At 36.4% G+C, this 12,039-nt stretch overlaps 3 pseudogenes; 1 reads left to right on the top strand and 2 right to left on the bottom strand.

Moving 5' to 3' along the window:
- Positions 1 to 603: 603 nt before the first annotated feature.
- On the top strand, positions 604 to 1,361 carry LOC130506342 (protein EIN6 ENHANCER-like; annotated as a pseudogene).
- Positions 1,362 to 1,756: 395 nt separating this feature from the next.
- On the bottom strand, positions 1,757 to 6,072 carry LOC130506341 (serine/threonine-protein kinase STY46-like; annotated as a pseudogene).
- A 4,059-nt stretch (positions 6,073 to 10,131) lies between these two features.
- Positions 10,132 to 11,153, bottom strand: LOC130506340 (heterodimeric geranylgeranyl pyrophosphate synthase small subunit, chloroplastic-like; annotated as a pseudogene).
- Between the last annotated feature and the right edge of the window lie 886 nt (positions 11,154 to 12,039).

Genomic DNA, 12,039 nt, shown 5'->3' with positions numbered 1-12,039 from the left:
CCATTGTGAAATAGTCTGGTTGTTAATTTAACATATATTCAAAAAAAAAGAATAGTCTGGTTATTGTTGTGGGATTAAACTAACATTTTGTAGAGTTATGGGGATTAAAAAGAAAAAAAGTGTAAGGTGATCTCGGTTATCAATTAAATTAAGGGAACACCAATAGTTGGGCTAGTGAAGAATCAATGTGGCTAAAATTAACTAAACATGAAAATACAAGGGTCTTAAAAGAGGAAAGTAAAAAGAGAAGAGTGCTATTTAAGAAGCACAAGCCTTCAGTGAGTCAGTCAGTGAGTGTGGGAAAAAAGCAGAATGGATGGAAGGAGGTAAAGACTATTCTAGGGTGCTGTGGTTTAAGACATAGAGCCTCTGCCGTCTTTTGTTGCAAACAGCTGAAGGACTTAAGGAAGAAGGATAACTGAATTGGAATTTGATTCTAGGACACTCCATCTACAAAAATGTTCTAGTTTGGTTTACTAATATGTTTTTAATTCACTATACCGGACCGGACCGGTTAAACACGACGGCGTATAAAGATTCATCCTCCTCCATCAAATCAAATCAAATCAAATCTAATCTTGGGCTTAGCAGAGGAAGAGGAAGATGGAGGCGGAGTTGGTGGAGGCAGATATAGTTGTTTCCGATGCATCTGAGCTTTAAGAAGACACAGTCCCATATGAAAAGTACCCAAAGGGGCAGTCTCGAGGAAGGTGGAAGCATCTCAAACAGATCCTCCAAGCTGACCACCATCCCTCCTTTTGTAAGTCTTTCTCTCGAGTCAATGTGTGATTTCTCTATTACCAACCCTAAACATCAATCAATATTTCTTTCTTTCGTCTGCAGATATCAACATCGAGTTCGCTCCATCCACTCAACCATGCAAGAGAATTTGCGATGTCACTGGATTCGAGGTAATTAATTTCTGATTTTGGATTTTGATTTTTTTTTTTTTTTTTTAGTAGGGGCCCTTTGATCGATCTAGATCATCTGACACCCCTCTCTACCTCTACCTCTACCTCTTGGTTTGGATTGGTGACAGGCGCCATATGTAAGACCCCAGAAACAAACTGCGATATGCAAACGCTCATGTTTTCAAGACTCTAAGGTCACTCTCCACTCACCAAGCCCACCACTATCTCTCCATTCGCATGCCGCTCCTCTTCTCAAGTAGCTGTAGGAGTAGCCCCCCCTGCTGTCCTCTTGTTTATATCATTTTATGCATGTTGTTGATATTTTTATGTATTATGCAACCACCCCTTTGTTTTCTCAAAGTAAACATGCTAATAATAGTCGTTAAAAAAAGTCGTTTAGTTCTTTCTACATCAACAACGTTAGCCTCTATGCAGAGGCTTCGATCATGAGGTTTTTATTAAATAACTTACAAAATCAATCGAATAACAGCAACAACCAACAATACACAAATTCTTTCAAATTGCTATACAGTGTGCGCAGTCCCGTTTAAATTTTTTTTTTTTTTGCCTTTAGGCAAAATATAAAATAGAACCTTTTTAAAAAAAACTTCAACTTTTTATTTATTGTATTTCTTTTAATTACAAACAAAAAATTGTGGTGTTAAATATTATTTTGAAGAATGAATTTTTTGTGTGTAAATTAGGTTTTGTTAATGAAAATGAAAGAAGTGAAAGGTAATTATTTTTTTCTTTTTATTGTTAATTTCAGTTAGATTTAGTTAACATCAGACTTTTTTTAAATATAATATTTTACCAACTCAGAGATAATTTAACAAACAAATAGACTAGTAAAATAACACAAAAAAAAATTTCCATGGACCATGGCAATTGCTGTTGCATGGGGTAGAGCCGGGCCCTGAGTGTGCGAAGCCATGTATGTTTATATCCTCAAATGATGTGTTTGTTGCACTTCTCCTCAGTGCTGCAAAGATTCCCCCTCCTCCTGTTGATGCTCTTTTCTTCTCCTCCCCCTCTTCTCCTACCTACCACATTCACAAACATTCACTTCCATTATTATTACTATTTTCTTTTTCAAACTATTCAATCCACTTTCCTTCTTTTACTTACTTGCTTGGCTATCTCTTCTAGCTTCTCTTTGATCTCTGCGAAGTCTGGTCTCAGCGTTGGATCCTTCTCCCACAATCTCTCCATTAGCTCTCTCATTTTCGGATGCGTCTTCTTCGGTATTTTCGGCCTTAATCCCTGTTTTCCCACCCACATAACACAACCCCTTCCCTTTTAGCTGTCTGGACAAAACAAACTAAACAAAAAAAGGTAATTTACCTTTTGGACCACCCCTACGGCTGCCTGCAATGGCGTCATGTATTCGTATGGAATCTGCCGTCACATAAAAAACCTCACAACGTTAGTTACACCCTCACCTTCTATTTTTTTTTTCTTCAAGACAAAGAGACGCACAAGTACTTTTCCAGTCAACAACTCCCATAGCACAATCCCATAGCTGAAAACGTCTGCCTTGTGATCATATGGCTTGTGTTCTATCACCTGAATTTTTTCACCAAATTTTATTGTCTCAGAACCAACCACACAAGATACTAGTCATCTCATAATAGATGATCAATTTTGGAATAATCCTAATCATCCCAGACATTGGCTGAGCAAACTTTCATTTGCTACTTACATACTAAACTATAAAAAACATCATCTGACAACCATACCTCCGGAGCCATCCAGCGATATGTTCCAGTTTCAGCTGTCATAACTCCAGTTTGTGCTTTTACTCTAGCCACCCCAAAATCTGCAACCTTAACAACCTGTAGCAACAGACAAAACAAAAATCCCCACACCACTATGAATCCGCAGCTGTGCAGGTAATGGACACTCAAAAGAACATGATGTCAAGCAGCATCCTGTACAACTCATGCTCTAATAATATATAAGCATATACAATGCAGGCATAATAGAGTAGGGTTCAACCAAAGTATGCAAGCTCGGCCCAAATGCCAATTCACACTAAGTTGAGAGCATTACCTCATTTTCGTCCAATAGAAGGTTGGCAGCCTTCAAATCTCTGTGAATTATGTTATTTTGGTGTAAGTAGTTCATCCCTTTGCAAATATCTATAGCTACTTTAAACAAAGCTGGAAGCTTAAACACGCCCTTTTGCTTGTGTAGATAGTCATATACACTTCCACCGGCATGAATTCTATTAAAAATAACAAAGAGAGAAATGAGTACTAGAACAAAGTTACATCAAGTATACTGATGAACATAAATAGTGTCACTGTAACATACCTGTAACAATACAGAGATGTGGAGGTTTAGTGCAGCACCAATGAACTGAACAACGTTTTTGTGCCTAACTTTCCTGAAAATGGAATGATATTTTACGAGTCTGAGATGATATTTGTTTATCTGCACATAAGTTCACAGAGTGCCCAGGCACACAAAACCTCATAATAAAGACTTCTTGGGAAAACTCTTTTTCTAGCTCAGAATCTAGACGCTCTGGCTTGAGGATTTTTGATAGCAACTTCCTGGCTATAGTATGTACCTTTATACCTAAATAATACAAGGAGAGACTTGAGCATCTTAAATGACAAAGGTATTTTATAGGTAGAGGCAACTTACAGATCTCCATAAGAACCAGATGCTATCTTATGCCCGAATTTTAACTGTTTAAGATTGATTTCCAAACATCAGTTCCATCAGTGGGTATTACGACATGATCTTTCGCCGTCCCGTTTTCCTTTTCAGGAGAGAAGGATTGCTGCATAGGCCAGCTTTGATCCTGCAACTGAGTGTAATGAAAATTTATTAATAACACACACAACAAGACATGACATTGTTATTGTGAGATGTTGTCAGTATGAAAAAAGTGTACAGAGCAGAGCCACCAACTCTATTTGATTAGGAGGAATTAAGTGATTGGAAAGAAAGCGTAGTCAATAAATCACAAGTCTGCATCAAGTAGTTAAAAAATTTGCAATGGAAAACAAGTACCTCAATCTTTGCTGCTTCTGTCTCCAATGCTGTTCTAAGTCTGTCTACTTCCTGAATAATTAAAAAGGTAGCATACCAGCTTATTGACTAGGAAGCTTTTTGAAGGAAAAGAAAAAGTGGAATTTCAGCTACTACATCATATCACTAAACGATTGGAAAAAAGAAGCAAAGGAAGGAAGGCGTAAGGTAAAAGGGTTATCTTTAAAATGAAAGAACAAGTTGCGAAGGAAAAAAGGAGAGGGAAAAGAAGAAAAGGAACCTCGTAGGGCCAACCATCAACGACAAAAACATCAAGTGAGAAGCCATCGGTGGTAGAAAAAACATGCGCCTCTTGAATGTTGAGCCCAAGCTCAGCAAGTAATGCAGTTAACTGCATCATTTACGACGCTGGCTGGATTAGTAACGCAGTGATGAATCAAAATGATGACACGACTTGATATATTTCAAAGTAAGTCATATGCATATATCTATTACTGTAACTGAAGAATACGAATATTCTGATTGATGACTGACATCATAGTGAGACATTTACTTATCCCAACTAGGTACAATAATTTAAAAGAGAAGATTGATATTCCGCAGGGAAACAAGAACAATGTGACCGACCATAAAAGTAACGGAAGACTTGTGATGCTTTGTTTACGCAAGAAACGAGAAACCCTCGCTCTTACTGAATGAAATTTAGATTAACAAGTAATTGGTTGGCCAGAAAAAAGGAAGAGAGGAAATACCTGAAAAAGGAGTTTAGGTTTGTCTGGTGTGGAAAAGTGATCTCATGCAAGGGACTGCAATTGAACAAACAACAAAAAGGGTGAGTTAGTTAGGTAGGAGACTGTGAGAAGAGTAAAGTCAAATGAAAAGAAAAGGAAAGGAAGAGTACCGGAATAGAGTGAGTTGTTACGGACAGAGTAGTCGGGCTCAACGTCGTCAGGGGAGCAAGTGCAAGTGCTTCAAGATTGGGGGATGAACCAAAGGCAGGCGGAGGATGAATGCTGGAAAAAGCAGGGAGTGTTAGTTTGCTTTGCTTGTTTAAACTTCATAAAGAGTCTGAGAATGAACTGGGTCACCTTTTTCTGGTAGGAGAAGTTTCATTGGTAGAGGAGATCGCTGGAGGTTGAACCTTAAGATATATATATATATATATAGGAGAGAGAGAGTCACCAAAGATTTAAAAAACAAAAAAAAAAAAAGATAAAAAAAGAAGAGAAAAAGACGGACCTGGACGAGACGAACTTGGATAGCAGGCCCTGTTTTGTGGATCATCAACAGCGGAAAGAAGCAACCTCTGGTGCATCACGTCTTTCAGCCCTCTCCACATTCACATCCAATGCATACCTAAATTACAATAATTAAATACAAAATACGAAGAACACAATCTCGAAATCTGTTTTTTCTCTCTCTCTCTCGAGGAAGGCTAAGTGTTACCGGGCCGGGAGGCGATTGAAGTGAGCCCATAGGTCGTCGGCGAAACCGGGGAGATTCGTGTCTATTGTATCAGATTGACGGAGACGAAGGATGACCTCCTCGAACACCTCGACTTTCATCCGCTCACGACGGTCCATGGCTGCCTGAGACATTGTTAAGATGTCCCCCATTACTCTACTACCGCAACTTCCTTCTCCTCCATCACCATTGAGCAAACCAAACAAACCTCAACTCTACGATTTCTTTTATAACAGAATCAAATCTCCTTTTGATTGAAGAATTATGGAGATGAGATTTTCAAAATCAATTTAAAGGCCCCGATAGAGAGAGAAAAATATCAATGAGTAAGTATTGTGGATGCAATCAGGTCTAATGAGCTTTTAACGTTTTATCTTCTCTGTTTGTTTGTCATTTTCTAAACGACGCCGTTATACGTCTCATTGTCAGCCGACTTCTTCTCTATTTTCTTAATTGCCCATTTTCAAAATCGTGATTAACGAGTTATTTTAAGAGGAGACATAAAAATCCTCACACCATTAACACATTCCCTCCACTTGTCCCCTACTGATTACCCCCAAATCTGACCCACCTCACACTTATCCTGTCCAGGTTCCACCTATTTTCTTTTTGCTTTATTTCTTCTTCTTTTCTTATTTCTCCATTTTCTTACCCTATTACTTTCCTTATTACAACTAACGTCCCCTTTCTCCATTATAACTCATAAACTAGATTTTGATCCGCGCTTTGGAAGCGCGGAATATTTTACGATAAAAAATTTACTAATAACTTAACAAAATATTTTGGTAATTTTTAAAAGAGTGTGTATTTAAAATACTTTTGCATTTAAATCAGTTTTTTTAAATTTCAATCTGATTGTGACTATACCCGTTAATCCGGATATCTGACAATTCAATTTTGGTTTTTAAAATACTCATATTAAAAATCACTAAAAACCCGAGACTACCCGATTGAACTGATGGATGACCGATATGAAATCTAATTAGATTTAAATTGCAATAGTTTCATAATTTGTAATCTTATAATCCAAATTTTAAAGTTCATTATTTTGCAGTTTATGAAAATATGACGTTTCTACAAAATTTTAAAGAGAAAATGATAGATATAAAATAATAAGATTAATTATTGTATTGTTTAAAAAAATTGATAGTAGTATAAAAAATATATTGTTTGGAAACATTGATAGTAGTATAAAGAAATAAGTATATTATTTGGAAACATAGATAGTAGTATAAAGAAAGAAACATTAGTGATTTAATGTAGATTTAACTATAAAGTATAAAATGTGTATTTAATTTAAAAATTTACGAAATAAATGTTAAGTCCAACATAATGTTTCTGTTTTAATAAGATAGATAGATCTACCTTGCTTGCTTCATTACGATGTCTCCTATACAAGGCACCGTTTTTTTTATATGTCTGTAAATCTCTTACAAGAAAAGTAAGAAACGTCTCACTATTCGTTTGGACACACACATTTTACTCAATATTTGGTTCATATTACATATTACATATCATAACTTCTATGGCGTCTCCCTAAACTAAGCTCATTTGCATAATTGCACTAAACTGAGGTCTTGCAATGTGTATTATATGCATCTTTTATAATTATTCATGTAAGTTGGAAAATACCATCTTTCTTACTTTAGCTACTTAGGATATGATTAAACAGATACACAAACATAAACTATTAAGGAATCCAAAAACTCTTATTCCACTTGTTCATGATTTGTTTGTTCTCTAAAAATTCATAATAATTCTTATCGCACACCTAGTCATTAATCAAATACACAAAATACAAATCAAACAAGAAAAAAAGAATACAAGACACTTTTATTAATTCGGTATTCACCTCTTTTCCTCGACGTGAAAAAGGATTATACTCACTGAAAAAAGAAATTGGTTTCTTAGAGCACAATTAACGCAGAAGCCTAAAGGGAAAAGCTTAAGAAAAAACTAATATAATAGTGGTGGGGTCCACAAAAAAATTAAGCATCAACGCCATTTGCAGCTTGTTTAAGCACCGGCTGTTGATCTGTGTGCGAACCCATTGGTCTATTTATTAATTTTTCTTTTTTAGTCAGAAAAAAAAATTAAAAAGAAAAAGAAAAAAATTTAAGCACCCCATTATGGAGTGCTCGGTTAATGGTGCTCTTAGGAGTACAATATCTCGAGGTTAAAGTTTCTGTCAACTTCCTTTTATTTATGTTACAAATCACCTAGAAATACATGTATATAGGAAAAGAGCCTAGTTAGCCTACCAAAAGCCTACTTCTCTCTAGCTCCCTCTCTTCAGACCTAAACTCTACTCTCGAGCTCTCTCGAGCTCCCACTCTTGTGTGTTTTTCTTCTGTGTTTCCCTTGTGTCTCCTTATGTTAGGTCATTTGTTGTGACCCCTCCTCGAAATATATCAGTATTTGACCTAACGGACTTTGTTAATTAGACTCATAATTCATATGCGCGTTACTTGTATAAACTAGTCCAACTTAAACAAATTCAATGGTCTTGACCAAACTTCAATATAAAAATTAATTGACTATCCATAATTTACCGGTGTGGCTATGTCTCTGGGACCTCGCAAAACAAAACATTAGTTTTCTTTAGTGTACAACACACGAACATTGCCTTTTTTTAGGTAAGGATTGTTACAATTGATAATCAGTTTAATAACCATAAACCATTGAATAATAATTAACTGGCTGTTAATCCAAACACTATAACTCAATTATCAACTTCGACTTGATTGAAGTTTTCAGTATATCTGATTTTTCATCACCAACTTTACATAAACTAGTGGCAAATTACGGGAACACTATAATGGTATATATATTTTTCTCTCTGTTTTTAAAAAATAGTATTTTTATTATTTTCATATGTATTAAGAAAATGCATTAAATCACTATAATAATTTTATTGTTTTTTGTAATTTTTAATTTTTGACAAAAAAGTAATCCAATAAAACCAATTAATTTTTTTAAAGTTTACAATTTTTTTATAGAAAACATAAAAAACCATTTTTAAAAAACAAAATTCTTTTCTAGAACAATCATCTTTTAAGAACGGAGGGAGTAGTATATTTTGGTTTTACGTGTGTATCCAATATATTTTATGATCAGAAGTTGTAATATAATAGACTATAAATACTTATATAATTATAAGTTAGTTAATACACGTCCATGGCTGCTAACTTCTCAGCTTGTATACAATAAAAATGTCTATATGGTCTTCTTATATTAATGCATGTCATATTTTCCATCAAATAATTTGAAGCAACATACTTTAAAACTATACTTAAAGACGCATATTGTGTTGACCCGAAATAGAAATAAAAATACACATGTATATTGTAAATTAAATGGAGACACGTGCAAACACTGTACATTCTAGATCATTTTTTTTGTAAAAACTAGAGCATTTTCATACGATTAGACACCCATGATTAAGCAATTCGTTGCAATACAATGCAATGCAATATTGGCCACGCCGCCTCATATTGGGAGAGTTTTTTTTTTGAACTGCTCATATTGGGAGAGTTTAGACGTCGAAAGAAACATTTACATTTTCATCAGAGATGCCACGAACATGATAACTAGTTTAACACACACAAAAGAAGAAGAAATATGATGAGATTGGGTATTATAAAAAAAATACTATGTTGATGATGATAAATAGGGAAGGAGTTGACCAGAGGGTAATAAGATGCGGCAGCCCGAAAAGGAATAAACCGCTTTGACCGGCCATCATTATTAGTAGATGACTAATTAATTAGTTTTTCAGTAGGATCCCAGTGTCGATGACGTGGCAGAACATGGCTAAATTTCATCAATGTGGACTGTTGTCCCTTTAGGCTCACCAAAGGTCGCGTCTTTTAAGCCAGCAAAGCCGCGACTTGTCGGTTCTAAAGTAACCATCCACTATCTGTTTTCTCTGTTTTTCTTCTTTTCATTTTGTATTATTTTATGTTAATGCGATCCTGATTATTGTGCGAGATCGACTAAAATGGTTGCGTGCCAAGTTCATTATACGCAAACAAAAATATGGGAATACAATGTGTATATTAATCTATTCGTTGATCAATTAAGTACCGAATAGATATAACAAAAAGATTCAACACTAAACACAAAGGTCTTTTTCTTTTTGTTGTTGTCTTCCAACACAAGGTCAAATCAGTTATAAAAAATTTATCACCAATAATTCGAATATTTAACACCGTTTTGAATAAGCCTTGTTTTGGTTTCATAAATCATATTATGTGAGCCAGGTTTATCCAGTTCGTATTACACGATCCATTTTATTGTATATCGGATTAATTGTGTGTGATGATAATCAGCATGAAATAGATTGGGTGAATTTTGATTGGAGAGAGGAGTATACAATGGGGGAGATAATGTACATACAAAGTTTTGTAGGATATGATGTATGCGTTGACAAAAGAAGTAGGGTATGATGTATTGCATCATTACATTGGATAAGATAGCCACCGATTAAAAGTGGAAAGAGATTAAAAGAAGAGATAAGAGTTTGGCTTTGATGTTAATTGAGAAACTAACTAATGGTACAAATTTATAAGAGTAAGAGTTGGCAATGTCGTATAAACATCAGAAGACACTTTCCCTCTGATAGTCATCAAACAAGTGAAGTAGGTTACAATTATTCAAAACAAAATATAATCCACCAATGTTCTCTTAACTAATATTGATACGTAGATAACAGATAAGGCCCAAAAGGCAAAAAAAAGAGGCCCATAAATATTCAGAGATGAAAAGAAGGAAGTCCTCGGTGAGCAGCGTAGTCACGAACTGTATAAAGAAGGAGGAGCAACTGATGATTCTCCATACTTGTCAAAAACTCGCAGCTCCTTCTTCGTTACACTAAGCTCATCTGCCATTTCCATAGCCCTCTCTGTTCCAAAGGCTCCCGCAAAGTTGTTATCGGTGAGTGTGATGTTCATCACCACCTGATATAGAGCATCCAAACAGCTCTGTACAATTGAGAGACCTGAAGTCATCATCAGTGGCACCACCCAGAGACCAGACGGCAGAGCACTCCCCCAGGCACCGAATTTCTTCTCGTGAGCAAAGGAAAGAGGAAAGGGGCCTCCTTCGAGGTCAACGTACTGGGACCAGCAGCCATACGGTAGAGCCGACGGTGCGGGCAATCTCGGAGATGATACGGAGGATGGTGGAAGGGGAAAAAGGTGAGGAGGGTGAGAGAACATGTGGTGGAAGCCAAGAGGGAAGAGGGCATCGCCAGAGAATGGCCATGTCAGCACGAGACAGTGTGGTTAGATGTTTTCTGCGGACAGGATCATCGTCCATACAGGGGAGGTCATCTGAATAAGCGAAGCGCGTGGACCTGATGATGATGATGAAATCAAATATTGTTTTGCTTTTATTCCAACCAAGAGGAGGTTTTTTTTGAAAAATTGGAAAGAGAGAGAGAGAGAGAGAGATGAATGGAATGGAAGGGAAGGAACCATTTCAAGGGCACATGCGGTGGGGAAAGCGGGAGACGATGGCCACCGAAGAGCTCGCAGGCGGCGACACACATAACAGGAGGGGCACGCTTGGCTTTAGCTAGGACTGAGTATCTCATCGCCTCATAGATCCCCGCAGGGGTACTTAACTGGTATCGCTTCTCCAGCTTCTGTTTATCTCCCTTATTAGGCTTCTCCAATACTTCCTCAGATCGAACTTATTATTCGACGTCGATGATGTTGCCCCAATCCGAATTGATTGTTTCATCCGAATACGCATACGCATACGCATACGCATACGCTTTGGAATTGTTTCTCCGCAACTAAACCACTATAGCGGAGTGGAGTTGCTGAGCAGCGCTAAACAGCATCGCCTCGTCTGATCTATCTTTCTATTATCTATTGTCTCCGTCGCCTCCGGCGGAATTCGGATCTATCGAGCAAAAGTATATTACAGTACAGTGTTGTTGTTTACAACTGTTAAAATTTAGAATTTAATTTGAATACGTGGGCCGAACTGGAATAAGATATGGGCTTAAATAAAAAGCAGCAGCCTCCCATTTGCTTCTTTCTTTTTTCTTTCACTCCAACAAAATAAAAGAAGAGAATTTATTATGATAATACAACCAACGTGTGTGAAGCAAGGGAAAAAGTGAAGTTAGGTTTGGAATGTTAGCAGCAACATACAAGACTTTGGAATTTGTACCTATTTTCCCCAACTAAAAGGCATTCCTTTTATTTTCTGATTAAAAGAAAAAAACAAAACAAAACCAATATGGTTATTGGTTAGATTTTCTGAGAATTGCTCTGAAGGTTACAGATATTGCCTAAAAAGAAAGAGAATAATCAGAAAAAATGTTAACCAATAGCGGAAGTAAAAGCTGTATACATGTACAATGGCCAAAGAAGAGAGAGGGGACACAGCTGTGATGCAAAGAGTAGGTGCAGTGGCATGACATCCACCCCATATATATTCACACTAGGAGATGGTTCTTTGTTCATTTGATAATAAATACTAATAATAAATATAAAGAAGAAGAAGAAGAATAGATGACAAAAAAAAAAAAAGAAGAAGAATATGTGAATATCAAAAGAATCAGATTGTATTCAACAAAAACCTTGTAGTTGAGTAGGATAGTAGACACGCCAGGCCACCTTCCCTGCTTGTCCATTCTAACATACGA

Source organism: Raphanus sativus, unplaced genomic scaffold (assembly GCF_000801105.2).
Source record: "Raphanus sativus cultivar WK10039 unplaced genomic scaffold, ASM80110v3 Scaffold3134, whole genome shotgun sequence".
Classification (NCBI taxonomy): domain Eukaryota; kingdom Viridiplantae; phylum Streptophyta; class Magnoliopsida; order Brassicales; family Brassicaceae; genus Raphanus; species Raphanus sativus.
The sequence above is the reverse complement of the archived record's forward strand: the minus strand, read 5'-3'. Positions and strand labels throughout refer to the sequence as shown.